Source organism: Limanda limanda, chromosome 1 (genome assembly GCF_963576545.1).
Source record: "Limanda limanda chromosome 1, fLimLim1.1, whole genome shotgun sequence".
In the NCBI taxonomy this organism is placed as follows: Eukaryota; Metazoa; Chordata; class Actinopteri; order Pleuronectiformes; family Pleuronectidae; genus Limanda; species Limanda limanda.
Genome location: NC_083636.1, coordinates 14,365,644 through 14,387,530, shown reverse-complemented (window position 1 = coordinate 14,387,530; position 21,887 = coordinate 14,365,644). Strand labels below are relative to the sequence as shown.

General features: G+C 40.9%; 1 long non-coding RNA gene and 1 pseudogene across 1 annotated transcript; both read left to right on the top strand.

The window, feature by feature from the left end:
* Window positions 1-2,589: 2,589 nt before the first annotated feature.
* On the top strand, window positions 2,590-3,241 carry LOC133010529 (uncharacterized). Its single transcript, XR_009680684.1, has 3 exons — window positions 2,590-2,689; window positions 2,809-2,902; window positions 2,994-3,241. It is a non-coding gene; the product is annotated as an uncharacterized LOC133010529 (long non-coding RNA).
* A 2,174-nt stretch (window positions 3,242-5,415) lies between these two features.
* On the top strand, window positions 5,416-21,205 carry LOC132998666 (olfactory receptor 4S2-like; annotated as a pseudogene).
* Window positions 21,206-21,887: the final 682 nt, after the last annotated feature.

Genomic DNA, 21,887 nt, shown 5'->3' with positions numbered 1-21,887 from the left:
TTTTGTTTTTTTAAGTATGTAGGAGTTCCACATGAGAAACAAAACACTTCCCTCCCAAAGAACACTGTAGGGGATATTCAAAAGGCACAAAGGCTAAAACCTGTTTCAACAGGTGGGCTGATGATTGTATTCTCTGTTGTTCTGACTAAATTGTATTTTTTTATTTCCATGAAAATTGTATAGTTGTATCAGTAAAAAAATGTTAGCAACAGCAGCAGTTACATTTGGATCAGGACCTTCAGTGAGAGGTGGAGCCACAGTGTGAGGAGGCAGAATCCCTGGAAGCTGCAGAAAACCCGCCCACCACTTCCTGTGATATGAATATTCTGAGGGCATTGACAGCCCTGGTCCAGTATCATGCGATGGTAGATAATTCGGCGAACAAATGATCAACGCTGCTTTATCTTTTATCATTTTGCATATAAATACATGCATTAAAAAAAATCTGCATTTAATGGCAGTCATATCTTTAAAGCATGTGTTCAAGCAAGTGCATGTAGCATGTACTAATAAGTAATTGATTAAATAGTAGAATCATTTAACGGATAAGGACCTCCAGAGAAAAGCTTATCACAGACAGGAATACTTTTTCAATATTATGATCCTATGGGCAAATATTGTTTGTTTCCTTTGAAATCAAATCTTATCTTTAACAGACAGTGTTTTTTAAAAGAAAGTCTTAAGTTAGGCCATATTCAGGAAATACATAGAATTAACGTACACTAAGGAATAAAAGATTAAACCTTATCATAAGACAACCTGTCTGTTTTCTTTTCTTATCAGCATCGGACAGGCTGTGGAGGCTTTCCGCAAGTCCAGGGATCCAGGGATCTACGAGGAAGACTGCCTTAGAGAGCTTTTCGTTCGCTATGGAGACGAAAAGGACATACCCCTGGTAGAACCACCCAAGTGGAGCCTTGTCAAACCGGGCCACCTATTTATGCAATAAATGCCTTAAGTAACAGTTTTTAGTTACTTTCACTGCATGAAAAGAAGCGTTTGTGTCAATCTGTGTCGCAGAGAAGTGTTGGCACATCCTTCGGTTAACGACTTTCACACGTATCTGCAGGCAGCAAAGGAAACGCTCAGGGTTCCTGCAGTTGTCAAGCCTGTGAGCTGTTGAGATTTGACCCCCCCTGCTCCAACTCCTAGAGGACGCTTTCACATGCAAATGACAATGCTCTGAGCTTCACAAATGCAAATCAGTTTCCCTGAGAGCAGATAACACCAATGTGTAAGAGGCACCAACAAACTATCTGGCTGAGTAAACCAGGCTTAAAATAAATATTAAACCTGAAATTTTAAATTGTTCTTAAGTAAGTAAGTGTGCTATAATGAATTATATTGTATACCACGAACAAAGGTCAATGCAGTCAAAAGAAATGAAACAATGCACTTTATTTCAAATTTTTATTGTCATCCAATCCTAAATCTCAACAACTGTACAGAGTGGCATGATTACAGTCACTTTTTCAATTGTGCTGGTTAAATGCACAGAGGAAGTGTAAACCACACCTCTACCAGCAAATAAATGATGCTGGGTATGATCATCTGTGTCCTGTAAGCTCCAAACTTCTACTGGCTTTCCATAAAAATATCTGTCCTCCCAAAATACTGGCATCAAATTCACATGTCAATGGCAAACTAAGCTGTTCCATGAATTATAAATGGTACCTTTTCACCACTACTTTCAAAATTGCTATGAAACATACATTGATTTAATGATTTATTTTTTCAGTGTAATATTTAATCCCCCATGGACTGCACAGTGACAAAACACAGCAGCCGGCTGTTTGGATACAACATACATCTCCACTCAGTTTGATTATTATTTTAAATATAAAGGAGACACAATATAGAGCTTAAATTCCTTCATAATTTGAACTTCAATTGTCTAATTGTTGTTATTAAACTTTCTCAGTATTCCATTAAAACAGTCAACACTTTTATCCAAAGCGACTTACGATAAGTGCATTCAACTATAAGGTTACGAACACAGAACAGCGTGAATCATGTGTGTAAATGTACTAAACACCACAAAAAATAAACCTGGCCTCAGTCAAATACTTATCCCATATGAAGTAACCGCTGCTCACGTCACCCGCTCGCGTCATCAGCTGATGGACTCGTCCAATCAGAGCCTCGTAAACGCCGTGCAGCAGCGTCGAGTGTCCCGCAGACAGGAAGCGGCTCGTGTTTAGCTTGTCCCGTACGAGTGACTCTGTCTTCGGGGTAAATAACTTGCTGAAGTCGACACGACGCTGTTCCCTGGAGGAGAAGATGAGTGCGTGTGGAAGCAGAGCCGCGGGCCCGGTGTGGACGAGTCGAGGCGGAGAAGACGGGCGCACAGTCCCTGAGTTACGGTGAGCTAGAGACGCCATGCTAACCACTAAGCTAACTGGTACATCTGAAAGCATGTCCGCCACTCTTTGGGATAGCGAGAAAGTTGCTAAAATACGAATACAGCATCGAGTGCTGGAGCAGATCTAGTGCATGTGTAAATATGTATGAATTACTTAGATGTAACAGTTTGTTCTCGTTAAGTTTTTTCATCAACGTGACTTTTTTCTGTATGTTTTCACAGCCTCAGCCCCCCCCCCCCCCACACACACACACACACAAACAAAGAGGCGTTAGGCTGAGACGCTGAAAGTCCGGATTTGAAGTGCAGAAAATTAAGCCATTGAATGTAAGTAACTGTTTATGAATTGTTTTGGTGTTTTTTTGCTGTGGATCTTCCAACGGTGATGCAGCGCGGCTATTTCCGTTTATTAATAATAAAGTCATGTTACATGTGTTGTTTTCCAGCTGCCTGTCCATGATGTAGTAAGACACACTATGAGCCAGTATGATCCGACCAGACCTTACATCAGCATTGAGGAGTTGTCGGAGAAGAAAGAGGGTAAGGTTATATTCATTAAATAATTTTCCAGTTACATGTAAAGGTGTATGTTGTCATTGAACTGTGCTAATTTTACTGAATGTGTTTACAGCTGATTGAAGCGGGACAGATGACATGGATCCATCCTTCCACAGCCAGGAGCGCACCGACCTGTGTCCCACACTTCATATAAGACTGGAAGCTACACTGATCTCACAGCTACACACCACAGACGTCTACACACTGGAGAAGAGTCCCACAAAGAAGTCATGACCCAGAGGCTGCAGAGAAACATTTCAAGCCTCATCTGAGTTTTTGTACAATATTTTTGCTGTATGTAAATAAAGCTTTCACTCCACATATACCTTGTTCACATTTGTTCCCTGTACAATATGTTCACCTATAACATCAAGCATCACATGAATGTTTAGTTTTAATTAACTGCAGTGCTTTTGGTAAAGGCTTACTTATAAATAATAATAAATATTAATATATACATTTTTATTATAAATATTGTGTGGGAGGGGCTTACCCCACGTGCGGAATGCTGTGACCCCACGTGTGCACTGCAATGACCCATAAGGTGACCAATAGCAACACTTCTACCAACCAATCACGAGTGACATTAGTTTCAAGGGTCTGTGGTTTCCTCCAATGGTGAGTAGAGAGAGGTTCTAGCCAGCGGCTGGACTCCGATTCATATGCTAATTAGATCACACGTCGCGATCGGTCCGCGAGGCTCAGCGAGCCCCCCCGCGGCTCTCTCCTTTGTTCTCCAAATCCCCCTTAAGGTCCGCAAACGCCGATAGACCCACCTTGTCTTCACTGGCGAACGCCGAGGTAACATCATGGAAACAGTTGGTTACAGCAGGGGATTAGGCCTGTCCGTAGAGGTTCACTGTGACAATAATACTGCTTTTCGTCTAGTGTTTATTGTTAACCATCCGTGCCTCTTTGTGGAAACGTCTTGGAGAGTTTGTATTGTCATACCTTCCTGATTGTGAAGTTATCGTGTTCTGACACCACAGTGAACAACATCTACGGACAGTTCATTGTTTTTATAACCGTCTTAGTATTTTTTATAACCGTATTTCTCGGTGCTGCAGTTTCTGTTGAATCCCGTAATGTTTAAAATGCAAATGTCAAAACTGAGGATCCCGTGTAAACGTCTGTTTGAAGGTCACAGAGTCTCTGTGTAGAAGCTCTCGTCCATCACCAGCTACAGCCACAGTTACACTTTGTGTCACCACGTCACACAGTTGTTTCCACGGAAACAGCTTCACGCTGAGAGGAATTATTTCCAGTGAACCTAAATATCATTTGTAAAGTTTCTGTCTGGGAGCCTTGTGCTGTGGATCCGCTGCTCCTCGGGATCCGGCTCAGGCCTTATGTCTTCTTTTGTCCTTTGATCTCTTAACTTCACAATAAAGGTCCAAATGTTTACTTCACTGATGCATTGAATTGATAATTGACACTGACTGAAGAGCCCAGAAATAAAACCAATGCCTTTGTGCCACGGGGGGGGATTGAAAGTAAGAAGATGCATCTGGTCCCTGTTTGATGGACCTGTGGTGAACGATTATTTAAAACCACAATATCAATTCTTTAGTCCCCAAATTACAATGTGAAACCAAAACGAACCAGATCAAGTGAAATATGGAACCAACACGAGAAAACGTCTCCGATGAAACTAATATTGTGATTCCCACTGAACTTCTCAAAGAAACCAAACATCATTAAAGTGAATTCGGCTGGTCCCTCAGGTCAAAGGTCACTGCAGCTCGTGTGTCCCTGAGGCGTCTTCACACGAGACAGTTTGGTTCCCTCAGAAAGTCCAGAGCAGTTTCTCACAGAGAGCAATCAGCTCATGACTCCACAGGGAACTGATCACCTTGTTAAACAATAAAATCTTTTTTTGAACATCAGAGGATTCGTGTACTTCACCACCTGGTAGAATAATCCCAAAAAACTTTATTAATACAGAACCTTTTATACAAGAAATGCATTATGTACAGTAGAGATAAGAAATAAAAGCATGTTAAAATGTAATTCAAATGAGAAGAGATATTAAGAAACATAGGAACATGTAAAATTACATTTAAAGGCAATACAATATCAAATTGTAAGATCTAGTTAAAGTCTGAAGTAAAGAGAAATGTTTTAAAGACGTTTCCTGAACCAGCTTCTCTGATATCGATCAGATCCACAGCTTGCATCTCAGATCTTCTTTGGGCTTGAACCTCTGATAGATGCTGATGTTCTCAGTGTTCTGAGAGAGGCAGCTGTGGAACTGGGTCAGAAGCTTGTGTGTGAGGAGGAGAACCTGGAGGTCAGGCCTGTGTGGTCTGGTCCTCTCTGGTTAACGAGCTGCAGAGCTCTGAATGAATCTCTCTTGCTTTCTATGGGACGCCTGTGTAAAGTGCATTAATCCAGTTCCATAGAAATAAATGCATAAATATGCTTTATGTTGCTAGATGTGGAAAACGGTCACAGCTCCATCCAAAGTGAAAAAGATCATTTAAATCCTGTTGGTAATGAGCAGAGGTTTTCTCTACTTCTTAAAATGTGATCTCTCAGGAAGAATCCAAGTGGATCTGCAGATCTTCTGTGTTTATTCTTACGCTTGTGTGGAATTCTTTAATTTAGCTGTGATGTCTTATGACCGATACCTGGCCATCTGTTGTCTTCTGCAGTACAACACACGTATGACAACTCAAACAGTTACGATGCTAATTGCTGTAACATGGTTGTTCCCTTTTCTTGCGATTGCTGTTTTGATATCGTTGACTTCCCCTTTACAGCTGTGTGGGAACATCATTCACAAAGTTTACAGTGGAAACTACTCTGTGGTAAAACTGTCGTGTTCTGACACTGACGTGTATTCTGGTCGGCCAAGAGGTCGCCGTGTTGTTGTAGAAGTTGATGATGAAGGAAAGGACCGCGGACCCAGTACTTACAAGTAAAATTATGTTTATTAAACAACAGCAGTACAGGTCAAGACAAGCTCCGGAACTTGGAGAAATCACCCAGGCCAAAATGGTGAAATCTGTCTTGCCCCTGCAGGGCAAGAAATTTTATAGGTGGGAGGTGGGACCCCAAAACTAGAGATAACATGACATCACACAACAGGGCTTCAGCCTAAATAAGGAGTTGTTTTGCACATGAAGATGAAAATGCATTGGTCAAGGACCGTCCCTTTTCTGGTCAGAGGTCATTCCCTAGGTAAAAGGTCTTTCCAAAGAGGGACAGACCTCCTTGAATAAAGATCTGGAGGATTCTCTGGGAATGTCTGAGAGTCACGAAGATAAGCATCATATATATCAGCTTGTCATTGTATTTAAGCACATGCTAAAGTCATTAACTCTAGTGAATACACGACATAACCCCCCTTCGAGACTAAATAAAGTCTTGACATAACCAAAAGAATAAAACATACAGGTGTATGATTCCAATAATAAAGCAACTGTGTTTAGGAGTTTAGTTGTGAGAGCGAAAAACCCAGTCTGGCAGCTATCTTTCTTGATATTATCCATCAAACAATCTAGACAGGAAAATTCTCTCACGGCCCCTCTGCCTAGGCGACCATACATAGTACTCCTACACCACTGAAATTAGGTTTTTAGCAAATTGTGTAAGAAATGTCTTTAAGCAAATACATATGGAACTCTCAGCAAATAAAAACAAAACAATGTCCATGGTCAGGCTGGTCGACCCATAGGACCCTTCAATGGACCTTTTCCTGCCTAGCCCCACTGTCCCTTAGCGTCAAGAAAATAAAGAAAACATCTGAGGTCCCAGTATATTTACCTAATAACAGAAAACATAATTTTTCCCGGTAATTAACACACAAAGAATATAAGTCACTTTTAATATTACTCATGCAATATATGTAAGACATAAGAATGTATAACACTGCAGTTTCTCAGCAGCATTGACTCCCAGTTGTAGTATCAATGACGTTTTGAATCTGGATGTTGTATCGTTGTCCAGAGTCCTTCAGTCCATTCGCATTGTTCATGTTTGAAGCGTCCATTCAACACATCGGAGTCCCTGAACAATCCACCCTCATAGTGATCGTCCCCCAATATGTTCTAGAATGAAAGAAAAGAAAACCAGTATCTTTACATACAACACAGATACAAATTAAAAGATCCATACAGATTAACATTCTATAAGTGAATGAGAAATTAGAAGTCACATTTTCCATTTCCCCCCTGGAAACACATCACTAATGTAATAAGAAACTATGAAATAACTAAACAGTAACAGAGGTAAATGTCAGGATTATAACAACTTCAGATATTCAAAAGGGATATGTTTCCACCATTGGGCCCCTTATCACGTCGTCCTCATCAGCATCCGCGTCAGCACCATGTAATAATGGCATCTGAATTTGATCACCGGGCATCACTACTCCAACCCATCTCATTATCATAACCTTTGCAAAGGTCAACAGCAGCGTACAAAAACAAAACATCACACTCAACGCTATAAGGAGTGCTGCCAAAATCTGAACTAATACTGCTCCTACTGGCCCTAATTTCTCTCGCAACAAAGAATTTGCAGACCATCCAGCGTCCTCCGACGGGCCAAACGCATCTCTTATAACCTTCAATGCATCTATGACACTAGTCATATTGTCAGCGCTATCAGGAATCAGAGTATAACAAGCATTTCCAGTCAAGTTCATAGCCAAACAAAGGCCACCTTGTTTGGCCAAAATGTAGTCAAGAGCCATGTCATGTTTTAGCAACGTCAATCTGTGGCTTTTCTGAGTATTTGACAAAAATTCAAAGCCTCTTATGGTTTTGTTTGCAAAACCCTGTAGAGTGTAGGTAATGTTATCAATGTGATCTGCCAAGAATGTCACGCCATACCATGGAAATAATCCTATTCCCCACTTCTCTCCTATACTTATCCTCCAATGGTAAGATTCCAAATTGTTAAACTGTGCCATCTCCCGTTTCTTCCTGCTTCCGGGAGCGACATTAGATTGGGCCTCTTCTGGCTCTTCTCCCTTGTGCATAGTTAAAACCTCATATGGGAGTTTCAACATTGCCATATAACAGCATCCTGTCCACCCATACGGTAGAAATATGTATGCCTTATCACCACAAACCCACCAAATATCCTTGAAATTCCCTATGGTCACATTCCCAGGCAGGCTGATGTGTCGTACCCTTAAAGTTTTATTTAGTTTTTGATGTGGCACATGAATAGTCACTTCATATGTATTTCAATTGCAATTGAATTCAATTATGAATTCATTGCTGAATTTATGTTCACGCTTACCCAAGTCCATTATACAGTATATTCGTCACAATCTGACACCCCCATAAACATTCCCGGCCCATTGTAAGTTTTGTTTAAACAAAAACATCTGTTAGTTCTTGCTGATGTCACTACCATTATATCAGGAACCGCCATTCTGATATCTTCATGCCGATCAAGTACATTTACATATTTTAAGTCCATCAACCAAGCACAAGTGGATTTAGGCTTAAACAAACTAACTGAAAGGGCCATCGCTCGATTTGTTGCTGACCGCTGCTGATACATCAGCCAAGATAGTGCATAAGATTGGCATAACGGGGTTAGTGGTTCTGGTACAGTCTCTAAAATTGAAGACCATGAGTTCGGCGATGGAACTTTTACCACACATGGACCCTTCTGATTCATAACCGATCTTACGGAATGAGTTAATTGCTGGAACCATAAGTTCCTGCTCGCCCATGGGTCTGCGATTTGTAACACTGAAGGATCAAACCCAAACGCCTTCCATTTGGTGTCTCTCTTTTGTACTGTATGGTATTGATCAGTCATGCGTTCTGGTGTCTGAACCGAGTCAAATAAGTCATTGCCCCCGTCTGACACAGTCGTCTGAGTTGTTACAGATGAATCTGCATCATTCTTTTCCATCATACGTGTACTAATCACCCCTGGAGTGGTTACTGTGGTAAATTGTTCCCGAACTCCTGTAGTAACCATGAAATCTCCAATAGGACTCAAACCTTTTATCATGAATGTCACTATATGTACTCTAAACCCAAAATCGGACCACTCACTTCGAAAATGTGGATCATAAAAAGAGCATGTATAATCGCCTTGATCTTCCTGTTTAGGCCTATATACATAAAGACTACAATCTCCCTTAACCTTCAATCTCCTTTTGTCATTAATTAATGTATACTTACTCAATGGTGATATTCCTGACAGAACTAAAACCTTACCATGGTTATCTTTCCACTCAACTCTAAGCTGCCCCTTACCACTATTCTCTTCTGCACACTGACATGGAAGCTGAACTGACTCTCCCAAGGCTGCTTCAACCCTGGTTCTAGTAATAGTTTGGTTTAACCCTTTTCCTAACGGGTCGTGGGCTCCTTTGTTTAACTGGATCCCTGAGTTGTCCTGAAACCGAGTCACAGTCCTTTGGTATCTCCGGCGCTTCGCTGGCAACTGAAATAGGTCCTGCTGTTTCTGGGACATGTTGAGAGACGATGTCACTGAATCTTCCTTCCTGTCCATTAACTGCAGAGTAATTTCCGGCATTATCAGAAATGTGCACAGAATCATCAACATTGTCCAAAACGTGGACGATCTCTCTTTCTGAGTTCTGATTCTGGGGATTTTCATGCATCTCCCTGTCTGGTGTAGGTTCTTCCACATTATCTCTTGGCTCTCTTGAACCATCAACATCTTGGTTTTGTATGTGTGGTGTCTCTTCACTTGGTGCTTTGACACAATGTGATAAATGATACCACGTTGGAGATCCTTTAACCTGGACTGCAGTTCCAGTACTGCGAACCACTTCAAATGGTCCTTCACGGCGTTCGTTATACCACTTTCTTCTAAACACCTTCACGAAAACATTGTCTCCTGGTTGCACTGTGTTCCTTGTTTGCTCATCGAGCTTGTCCTGCACCTCCGCTTTTCTTTGCCTGTCAGAAACATATGTGGATATTCTTTTATGCAGATTAACCATATATGTGACATATGCCCGCATTTCATCTTCCAAAAGGGCCAGGCTTGGACCCTTTCCACTTGTACGTAAACAAGGCGTTGGCATCAGTCTTCCCGTAACTAACTCATGCGGTGTCATATGCAAATCGCGCAACTCACTAGAGCGACATACCATAAGGGCCAGTGGAAGTGCTGCAATCCAGTTCAAACCCGTATGCTGACATATTTTCACAATACGATTTTTCAAAACACCATTCATTCTATTAACCATCCCTTGACTTTGAGGATGATAGACTGAGCCAAGACGCTGTTTGATTCCCTTTTTGCAAGATCAGTTTCACCGTCTTATCCACAAACTCTTTCCCATTGTCTGAGGATATTCGATCTGGGAGTCCCCACCTGCTTATGACCTCTTTACATAAGAACTTGGCAACTGACTGAGCATCCTTTCGTTTGGTTGGACAAGCCTCGGGCCATCGTGAAAATCTGTCCACGACGACTAGCATGTACCTCTTACCTTCAATCGGTTTTATCATGTCAACATAGTCCACAACTAGTTCACGCATAGGACCCCTCGGAGTTGGAATGTAACCAGGAGGAGCCGTCACTCCCCTCCGAACATTGTTTTTCAGACAGATTGTGCACCTGCCTATGACATAATCAATCTGTTCAAGCAAACATGGTGCCCAAAATCAATAGTCCTTTGTAATTTTTCTCCTAACTTCCCCCCTTGCAACGTGAGCTAACCCATGTGCCTCCTGAATCATTAAACCCAACAAGTCTGGAGGTGCTATTATCAGCCCCTCATGATTCCTCCAAAGTTCAGTAGAATCTCGGGTGGCACCTCGGTCTAGCCACAACTGTTTATCCATGTCAGGAGCAGCTTCTTACATTAAAATCACATCTTTAAGCGTGATTTTGTCTTCCAAGTTCACTTCGTGAGTGACCAGAAGAACTTTGCCCAATTTATCTGCTCCTGTGACTGTTTTTGCAACTTCATCAGCTGCTCTGTTTCCTTGTGAAACCTTTGACGCATCCCTCTTATGTGCCGTGCATTTAGCTATTGCTATTTCTTTAGGCTTCATCATAGCATGTAGCAGTTTCATGATCTGGGCGTGATGCTGTATTGGAGAACCATCCGTTTTCTTAAACCCTCGGTTCTTCCACACCGCTCCAAACAAGTGACACACATTATGTGCATATGCAGAGTCAGTATATATTGTCACTCGCTTACCTTCTGCCAACAAGCATGCTGCAGTTAGGCCCACAAGCTCAGCAAGCTGTGCAGATGCAGGCTGTGAAATCACTTCAGCCTTCTCGACAACAAATCCAGTTCCTTGGGCTTTTACTACTGCGTAGCCAGCACTCAATTTATCGCCCACACGATAACAGGACCCATCAGTCCAATACTCCAGGTCTGCCTCATGCAATGGGAGGGCTTGCAAATCTGATCTAAGTCTAGAGTATTTCTCTGCTTCCTGAACACAATCGTGTGGCTCACCGTCCTCTGGAGTTGGTAAATGTTCAGCTGGATTCACCGTAGCACATCTTGCTAGAGTGACATCTTCCTGCTCCAAAAGCCTATGATAGTCTCTGAGCCTAGACATAGTCAATGTGTATTTACCATAGTTCAAAAGATTTCTGAGACTATGATGTGTCAGAATTGTCACTGGATAACCCATTGTGACAGACGATGCTTTATTGTACATTAAAGAAACTCCCACCATCGCTCTGTAGCACAGTGGTAGCCCTAACTCTACTTCTGAATAAGCAGTGGAGTAGTAAGAAATAGGTTGAGGACTTATCCCCGTACCTGTTGGTTGACATAGAACTGCACATGCATATTTTCCCCCAGTGGAAGTAGATACGTATAATAAGAAGTTCTTAGAGTAGTCTGGAAGTGCTAGCGCCGGAGCCTCTTGCAACTTCTTTTTGGTTGTTTCAAATGCCACAAGGCCATCCTGTGTCCAAGAAAGATTACAATGGAGTTTGTCATTCCCAGTATCTTTGATCATAGCTCTCAAAGGCCCCGTCAAACTAGCATAATCCTCTACCCATGCTGAGGAATATCCTGCAATACCAAGAAATGTCAACATCTCACGCACCGTTCTGGGTTTTGGAGCCTTGCGAATGGCCTCCAAATGACTAACAGAAATGCTTCTGTGTCCCTTTGTTAGTATCTGACCCAAATAAGCTACCTTCTCCTGACAATACTGCAGCTTTTTCTGAGAGGCCTTATGCCCCTTTTCTGCCAGTATTTGTAGCAATTTAATGGAGTCTTTATGACATGTCTCCTCATCTGGTGAACAAATGATAATATCATCCACATATTGAACTACAGTACTTTTTAACAGTCGATCTATTCCTACCAGATCATCCTTCAATATTTTATTGAAAATGTGAGGGCTATGTTTGAACCCTTGTGGCAATCTCTCATATTCATAATACTGTCCTTTGTATGTGAAACCAAATAAGCCTTGACTTTCTATACTTAGTGGGACACTGAAAAACGCACCACATAGATCTAACACTGTGAAATGTGTCGCATCTGGAGGCATTTGGGCTAGCAGAGTATGTGGATCTGGCACTTCAGCTGGAAAATCAGCTACCACTTCATTCACTGCTCTCAAATCATGTACTAGACAAGGGGTGTCCAAACTTTTTATCACGAGGGCCACATACAGAAAAAAATACGAAGGTCTGTCACCACGCCCCCCTGCCCTGGAGCGGACTGATGACAATCGCATCGCTCAGGGCGGGGGGGGGGGGGGGGCGTAACGGTGTTAACTGAGAAGTACAATACAGTGGGCCATAGTCCATTACATTACATTTAGCTGACGCTTTTATCCAAAGCTACTTATATTAAGTGCATTCAAGGGTACCCGAGGGTACAAACCCAGAACAACAAGAATCAAGAAAGTACAATTTCTTCAAAAATAGAGCAAAACTACAATAAGTGTGTATAAGTAAGTACCATTTAAGTGCTACTTAATTGAAAAAAAAAAAAAAAATATTATTATTTTTTTTTCTTAATTTTTTATTTTTTGATTATTTTTTCAATTTAAAATGGATGGCGGGCCGCAGATGGCCCGCGGGCCGTAGTTTGGACACCCCTGTACTAGACGATATGAATCATCTGGCTTCTTTACTGGCAAAAGAGGCGTGTTACTCTGGGGATTCTGTGTTATCTTCAAAACACCCGCTTTCAAAAGTCCTTCAATCTGTGGTTCAATTCCTCGGATTGCCTCTTCCTTCAGTGGATATTGGTTCTTCCAAGGAGGTTTGACTCCTGGTCGGAGTTCAGCTTTCACTGGTTGGGCTGACTTCACAAGTCCAATATCAGTACTATGTCGAGACCACAAACATTCTGGAACTTGTTGCAGCATCTCTTCTCTCATTGAGTCGGAGTCCATCCTAGCACTGAAAATTGTCTCATGTGTCATCTGAACAGTTTGTGGCTTTCCTTGTCCTTGAGCAGAGATCATAATCTTAATGAATCTCTGATCCTCACTCCTCCAGATGGCAAGATTTTCTTTTACCGGTATGAAAACAGCTTCTTCTGCTTCTGCCATCATTTCTCCTATATGCTTTTGTGCATATTCTTCACACACCAACAAGGTCACATGTGGCACACTCTTCTTGATATCAAACTCTTTATCCTCCTGGTTCTACCGTCGGTTTATTGTGTTTTTATTAGGTTTGCTGTTTGTTTTTATTTTTAATTTTATTCTATTGTATTGTATTGTATTGTATTTTATTGTATTCAATTATACCGGCTGCTATGACAACTTAATTTCCCTTCGGGGATGAATAAAGTACTCTATCTATCTATCTATCAAATAGTCATCTCTATGTATCTTCATAGCTGCTCCTTGTGGTCCCAAAATTATACAGCCTGAACTGAGTTGAACTTGCTTTGATTGATAATTCAACCATTCTTCGGTGTTTGGTTGGGCATCATTCTTGAAATACTTGAGCGTGCAGTGAAATGGATACTCTAGAGGCTTTGCATCAGGCATGTTTGCGGTGATGAACTTTTCCCACAATTTAGCTGGCTTCAAAAGATCCGAATTAAGACTTCCGATCCAAAATACTGTAGAAGCTTCAGTTTCCGTTGTCATCAGTGATTGGTGAAAAATTTTGTTTGGCATTTCCACCAGACAGCCGCCTGGTGAACACTTTATTGTACACTCCAATTTACACAAAGCATCTCTTCCCAAAAGTGCAATAGGTGTATGTTCTGATACTAATATGGGTATTTTAATTTTCTGATTTTTGTAGCAGAGCTCAATTGGTTCTGTAAGAGGTATCAGCTGTTTTACTCCCTCAAACCCGATTGTCCGTATCCATTGACCGGACATAGGGAGATGTATAGCATCTTCAGGCCGAATACAGGTAAAAGCAGCTATGCTATCCACCATCACTTCCAATGGTCGATTATTTACTTTCACCTCTATTGTTGGATCTCTCTCCGGCCCAGATACTATCAGCTGACACCCCCCTTTCGAGTCTTCAGGGCACCTCTAGAATCCTGGTCCCGGGCCCCTGTAAGGGTTCACCGGTCCCCTGGGTGGCCCTGATCGTCCCCTGAATCCTCCTCTGAAGTTTCCTCTGAAATTACCTCCTGACCTATTGCACTCGCGGGCAAAATGGCCTAATTGCCCACAATTATAACATTCGTCCTCCCCAGGTCTGTGCTTGATCAAAACCTGGCTGTGGGTAGGAAACAACTGGATCCACCGATGATGGCTGGAACGATTGGTGCTGAACCTGGTTTGGTTGATCTAGTGGAGCTTTATTCTGTATAACCAGAGCTTGCTTCTTCTCCATCTTCTTGTTATCCACCAGTTGTATTTGATTGAGTTTTCTGAGGGTCTCTTGGTCCTGTTCTTTTTGATCTTGTTCCTTCTTTCTATACAGCATCACCTGATGGGCTATATGCTGCGTATAAACACTTTTTTCCATGCTTCCAAGACCGACCACCTCTGCCAGCTTGCTTCTCACTGGTTGGGGCAACCCCTTCTGTATTTTTGCTCTCAAAATTGACTGCTCCATTTGATTCAAATCAGGGTCATTTCCTGTAACATTTCTCCACACTTGATGAGTTCTTGACACATAGGCCCTCGGGGTTTCTTCCTTTCCCAATGGTTCAATAAGAATATTGTCAGGATGTACATTTGTCGGAAATGTCTCTCTCAGCGCTCTACACACTCGACCTCTGTTTGCAGAAAACAGTTCTGAGTCATTCACAGCAGTTCCCACATATCGATTAAGTCCAGCTTTCAGTAGAATCTCTCCCATAGCATGAACTCCGAGGAGATTAGCCAAGATTCTCTTAATATCTCCCATGGCAGGTTGGTCTCCCACCATAATCTCTTCCAATTTTGAAATCCAGGAATGGGCTCCATCTTGAAGAGTAGGTAACTTGTCAATTATGCTTGACATATCTGCATTCTGCCAGGGCTTATACTCCAAATTCTGCCCTTGGACGACCACTGGAAGCATCTTCCTGGGTGTCGACTGTTTTCTTGAGCGTAATGCATCCCTCATGCCCCATTGTTGGGATTCTTCTCTCTGCAGCTTCTTCCTCAATGTCTGCAGCTTCTCTATCTGGTCTTCCAGTATACTTTGTCTTTCTGGAGTAATAGGTGAATCCATGTCGAGGAAGCATTGGTCTATTTGACTTGTGATCACTTTTAAATCCTCTTCAATTTCAGTACTGGGTATCGCAGGAATAAACCTTTTTGAAGATGAAGGAGTTTGGAGCTCCAAATCTTCATCGCTGTCTTCATCCTCACTATCGTTAGTGGTTTTACCTCCTCTTTTTTCCGCTCTAGCCAGTATGAACCTGACTGCAGGGTCATATCCTCACATGGCCCCTTCCAGATCACTTTGGTCATCGTATCCACATTCCAGCCTTCTGATCCTAGTTCCTGAACTTGTCGTTCTCTCCTTACTTTTGGAACTCTTCTTCTTACTTTTGGAACTTGGGTACATCGTTATCGTTGTTTCCGCTTTTCCTGTTTCTATTATTTTGTCATCCTCGTCTCTGATATGGTAGTTACCCTCCTGGCTGATCACTGGGAGCTGAGGATAGAGTCTTTTAGACTTTGTCTCTGCCTCATAAGGTGGAGGTCTTTTTACCGGGTTCATATGTGAGAAAAATGGTTTGCTGTCTGTCAACAGTTTTTCTGTTTGTTTTGTATTTTGTCCCATTTCTTGTACGTCTTTCTCTCTCTTATCGTTAGCAGCTTTGATCAGTTTCTGTCCCTCATTATCAAACAACTGGAGAATGCCAAGCTCCACTTGTCTTTTTTCTTTCCGTGTCTTCCCCTTTTTGCCTTTCTTTTGCCCCGCCTTGTACGTGGACACAAGTACTTGCATTACTGTGATTACATCTGGGTTAAGAGTCCCCTCTACTGGCCATGGTTGATCAATTTCAGGCCAGCGTTTATGCCATTTCTCCGATATCTTTGCAATGTTAGCGATGCCTTTAACTAAAGGATTATTCTTCTGTACTACATCAACAGGAGTAATTACTTTTGGGATTTTTGTGGCTTTCTTCCACATTGTAGCGATGTACTAATGTTCTCTTATTGTAAATTTTCAGTAATTTCTAAAAATTCAAAGCTATTTAGATTACTCCCCCCACTTTTTTTTTTTCAACCAATCAATCAATTAATTAATCAATCAATTAATGAATCAATCGACAAATTCAAACAATCAATCAACAAATCAATCAACAAATTCAAACAACTAATCAACAAATTCAAACAATCAATCGATCCATCGACCAACAAATTAATCAATTCTTAAATCAATTAATCAAACAAATCAATCAATCACGTGGTAAAGCCACTAATTCACCACAGCCAATAAAATGAAATTGATTCACTAACTGAAAAGGAATTAAAAACAACACAACCCAAAAGTCCCCCTATAATATTTGACAAAAAGGTCACACGTCAAATCGTCAAACAGCCACAATATCGAATCTCCAACACAGCTCAGATCAGAATGAACCACGCACAAACAATGAAACCAGCACTTTTATTTCCTTATACTGTCTGCACAGTCTCGCTTTATCATAAAGAAACAAACAAACAAATAATGATTTTTAGCTTAAACTATTAAAATAATTGTTTTCTTAAAATCTTCGAATCTCCAACACAGCTCAGATCAGAATGAACCACGCACAAACAATGAAACCCACTTTTGCAACTACACAGCGGGAGTTGAGACCAAACAATCAAAGTCCAGTAATTAAGCAAATGCATTAACCGGTCAGTCTGTTGCCAAGCCCTTTATTTTTATTGAATTTATTTTGACTGACTAAAGTGTAGTATTGCATGTGTATGTAAACAGATGAATGTGCTCTATTAATATCCTTATAATAGCTCACAAATGAAAGCAGGTTAAAATGTTTATCAGCAATAATAACCACAAATGAGAACACACACAAATGTACAAATGCAGGTTTTTTCTAAAGAGTTTGTGGATAAAATGTACTGGCCTTGATCAGACTGGAGACAGGAACTGCGCACGCTGACGTCAGCAGGCCTCAGGCTGCGTGCTGCACAGGCCAGCAGCCTTTTCGTCTTCCGACCTCAATTCTCACCCACCGTAAATAGATAAGAGAAAAAAACAGACAACGATTTAGTATCTTATGAACCCATTAGGGAGCAAAATAGGAAACTTAATAATACAAACATCATCAAAATAATGTAACACCCCCTATCCAATAATCCATTCAGTTCTTTGGAGGGAGAACAAGCAATAAAAATATCCAACAGCTTTCAGGTCATGCACAGTTCAGACCACCAAAACAGTCCGAGTCATAAACTATTTTGACAGTTTACATAGGCATGTGGATACAGATCATGAAATCGACCCCTCAACTTTGACATAAGTCTCAACCATACTCAGTAAATTTTTTCTATACTTCAAGTCACATATAAGATGCATCAACTATAATACTGTTGGAGAAAACAAACTGCTGTTGTTGTGGACACAGTTATGCACCTTTGTTTAACCAATGCTGTAAAAATTTCAGCCAACATCCTTTCTAAACATGATTCGTCCCATGCGTTAACTTTCATTATCAGAGAAAGTGTGAGACAGAGAGTGACTGACTAGTCACATGCGTCATTCCCAGTGAGGAAAAACAGATATGTTATTTTTACTTTATACCAGCCCTTAGTGTATATGTTGGCACTCTTGATACTAGCACATTCACATTGTTTATTCAAAGCAAATAATCTCCTCAATCCGTTTATTAAAATGATCTTTATCCATTATTTAAAGTCCAAGATGCCAAATTAAACGCAATTTGTTCCCAAAGTGAACCAATAACTAGGTATTGTTGAATGTAATGAAAACTAAATGAAATAAAAAGCTCCAGCGGTAAAAGATTTTTATAAAACTACAGCCATATCCAATCTAGCTGGTTTAAACAAGCAATTTTATTTCCTTTTACTGTCTGCACAGTCTCGCTTTATCATTAAGAAACAAACAAACAAATTATGATTTTTAGCTTAAACTATTAAAATAATTGTTTTCTTAAAATCTTGTGACTTTTTCCTGTGTCTCACAGAAGGGTGTAATTTACAGAGGTGAGATCTCAAAGATCTCCCCTCATGTCACTGCACTAAAGTTTCAGAGGATTTACTACACTCCTCTGGGATGCACATTCATCCCCTCTCTGAACAGATGCTTTTGTCCCAGGGGAACTTTGGAGAGGTCTCTTTCAATGATTTCTTTTTTTTTTTTTTTTTTCAAATTTAGCCAACAATCACACATTTCCTAATTTAAACCCAGACTTGTTCAATAGTCAAAGTTCCTTTAATATTTTAAACAGCTCTCTCTCCTCTGTTTTGAGAGTCTATTTAGATCTCCCTTGCAAAGCGCATAAGTGTAATTCCCATTATTTGTTAAGGGAGTTCCTAAAACTCTCACCCCACACTTTATTTTATCTATTTCTTATTACACTAGAGAGAAAAAGAGAGAGAGAGAGTTCTTTAAAATATGTGAGTCTGTCGCTGTGACCCAGAAGAGATTGTTATCACAGTGAAAATCCCCCTTCATGTTTCCAAACTCCCCTCCCTGCTCCAAACAGGAGCGATGCAGAGGGAAGTTCACACACGAGAAACACACAGACACACCAGAAAGGTGGGGGCTGTGGCAGCAGGGGAGGCAGACTCCCGTCTCTAATTATTTTATTTAACATAGAGAGCAAAATGTCTGTCCTTATAGTTTACCAAATTTCCCGTTTTGTAATCACAACATATATATATATTTAATCAATCATAAAACCTTTTGTTAATTCAGACCAAACAGATCAGCTCCTGCTGCACTTATCTTTTCTCACACAGCCATGTCCTCATTCATCATACACACACACCAGCACATGGAGAAAGTGGAGGGAATGAATGGTTATATTTATTAAGTGCCCCTAACGAGGATCATCATGTCATTACGTCCTCTTATAAGGGAGGTTCATAGTTCATAAGTCCCCTTAAAAGAGGCTCATTGTGTTATTACGAGGCTCATGTTTTTATAGTCCTCTCATATATTTTATTCAATCATGTTTATTCAATTCTGGCTAGAAAACAACAAAATACACACACACACATCCAAAAACAACACTGCAAATTCAACTCACACAGCTCGAGCACAGCAATGAACACAATCTTCTCACACACACATCCAAAAAACAACACTGCAGATTCAACTCACACAGCCAGAGATCTCTTTCACACCACGAACTAGCTAGTCAGCCGCTTTTTCTTAATTTCTGCTACCCAATGAGATGAAAATATCCGGTGACTGGCTACATCCGACGCAATTCGTCAATAATGTCAGAGCGGGAGCATATTACACGGATGTATATTTCTTCATCTCCAGTTATTAAAACTGAGGCCCGTTCTGCTGCTCCTTCTCTGAGGGCTTTAATATCCAGATTTTGCGGCTGATCCCTGTGGTCATCTCCTTACTCTTATCCTCCTCTCATTACTCCTTACCCTTTACATTTATTTATTTATTTATTCAAATGACCTGGATTTTCTGACTATGCCTTAGCAAATTGTAACGCAGTGATTAATCCACATATGTCTTACTGTTTACAAAATTTGAGGTACCTTCTTTTTAAACTTGCACGATGTCATTTAACACACCTTATCTTTACAATTAAGCTATTCTAAACCATGTCCTGTACCTTATTACTTTTTTAAACTTTAATATCTCATTTCCCCCCTATTTGCGTCATGCAATACGCAAATAAAATCAAATTTAGCACGGAGCTTTACTCCACATCAAACAGCACAACAAACCCCCACACACAGGTCGTTTATCGGTGTGGAAAGACACAGACACACATTCAACAGCCCCAATGAACGAACCAGCGTCCAAACAAAATGAGAAAATGCTCACCGTGTCGAAGCTGTTGGAGGCGTCGCAGTGCACAAATCGTCTCAGTTCAGTGACGCCAAAGTCTGACGTGTAGTCTGGTCGGCCGAGAGGTCGCCGTGTTGTTGTAGAAGTTGATGATGAAGGAAAGGACCGCGGACCCAGTACTTACAAGTAAAATGATGTTTTTTAAACAACAGCTTTACAGGTCAAGACAAGCTCCGGAACTTGGAGAAATCACCCAGGCCAAAATGGCGAAATCTGTCTTGCCCCTGCAGGGCAAGAAGTTCTATAGGTGGGAGGTGGGACCCCAAAACTAGAGATAACATGACATCACACAACAGGGCTTCAGCCTAAATAAGGAGTTGTTTTGCACATGAAGATGAAAATGCATTGGTCAAGGACCGTCCCTTTTCTGGTCAGAGGTCATTCCCTAGGTAAAAGGTCTTTCCAAAGAGGTACAGACCTCCTTGAATAAAGATCTGGAGGATTCTCTGGGAATGTCTGAGAGTCACGAAGATAAGCATCATATATATCAGCCTGTCATTGTATTTAAGCACATGCTAAAGTCATTAACTCTAGTGAATACACAACAACACCACAGTCAACAACGTCTACGGACTCATCTACACATTCATCTCCATCATCCTTCCTCTGTTTTTAATCCTCTACACGTACATGAGGATTTTAAAGGTTTGTTTCTCTGGTTCCAAGCAGACGAGACAAAAGGCCCTCAGCACCTGCAACCCCCACCTGGCCTCGCTCCTCAACTTCTCCTTCGGTTGTTGATTTGAAATCGTGCAGAGCAGATTTAATATGAACAGTTTACACAACATCATTTGTTTCATAATGTGTTTATCCTTGTACTTTATAACATGTCTGCCGCTCTTCAACCCTTTACTGTCCGGACTGAACAGGACTAAGATTCGTACCTTGTGGAAAAGTTCCTTCAAATGATTGGATCAGTTTGACCAACAACAGAAAACAAGTGGATGCTACTGAATGTTCTAATGCCACTGACTGTGTAGCTGTTAAATATGCAACAGATTTTAGTAATAAAATATCACTAATAATAATAAGCAGATCTTTTCATCTAAAGTATCTGAGTAAAGTCTCTGAGTAAAGTCTCTGAGTAAAGTCTCTGAGTAAAGTATCTGAGTAAAGTCTCTGAGTAAAGTCTCTGAGTAAAGTCTCTGAGTAAAGTCTCTGAGTAAAGTATCTGAGTAAAGTCTCTGAGTAAAGTCTGAGTAAAGTATCTGAGTAAAGTCTGAGTAAAGTATCTGAGTAAAGTCTCTGAGTAAAGTCTCTGAGTAAAGTATCTGAGTAAAGTCTCTGAGTAAAGTATCTGAGTAAAGTCTCTGAGTAAAGTATCTGAGTAAAGTCTGAGTAAAGTATCTGAGTAAAGTCTCTGAGTAAAGTCTGAGTAAAGTCTCTGAGTAAAGTCTCCGAGTAAAGTCTCTGAGTAAAGTATCTGAGTAAACTCTCTTAGTAAAGTCTCTGAGTAAAGTCTCTTAGTAAAGTCTCTGAGTAAAGTCTCTGAGTAAAGTATCTGAGTAAAGTCTCTGAGTAAAGTCTCTGAGTAAAGTCTCTGAGTAAAGTCTCTGAGTAAAGTCTGAGTAAAGTATCTGAGTAAAGTCTG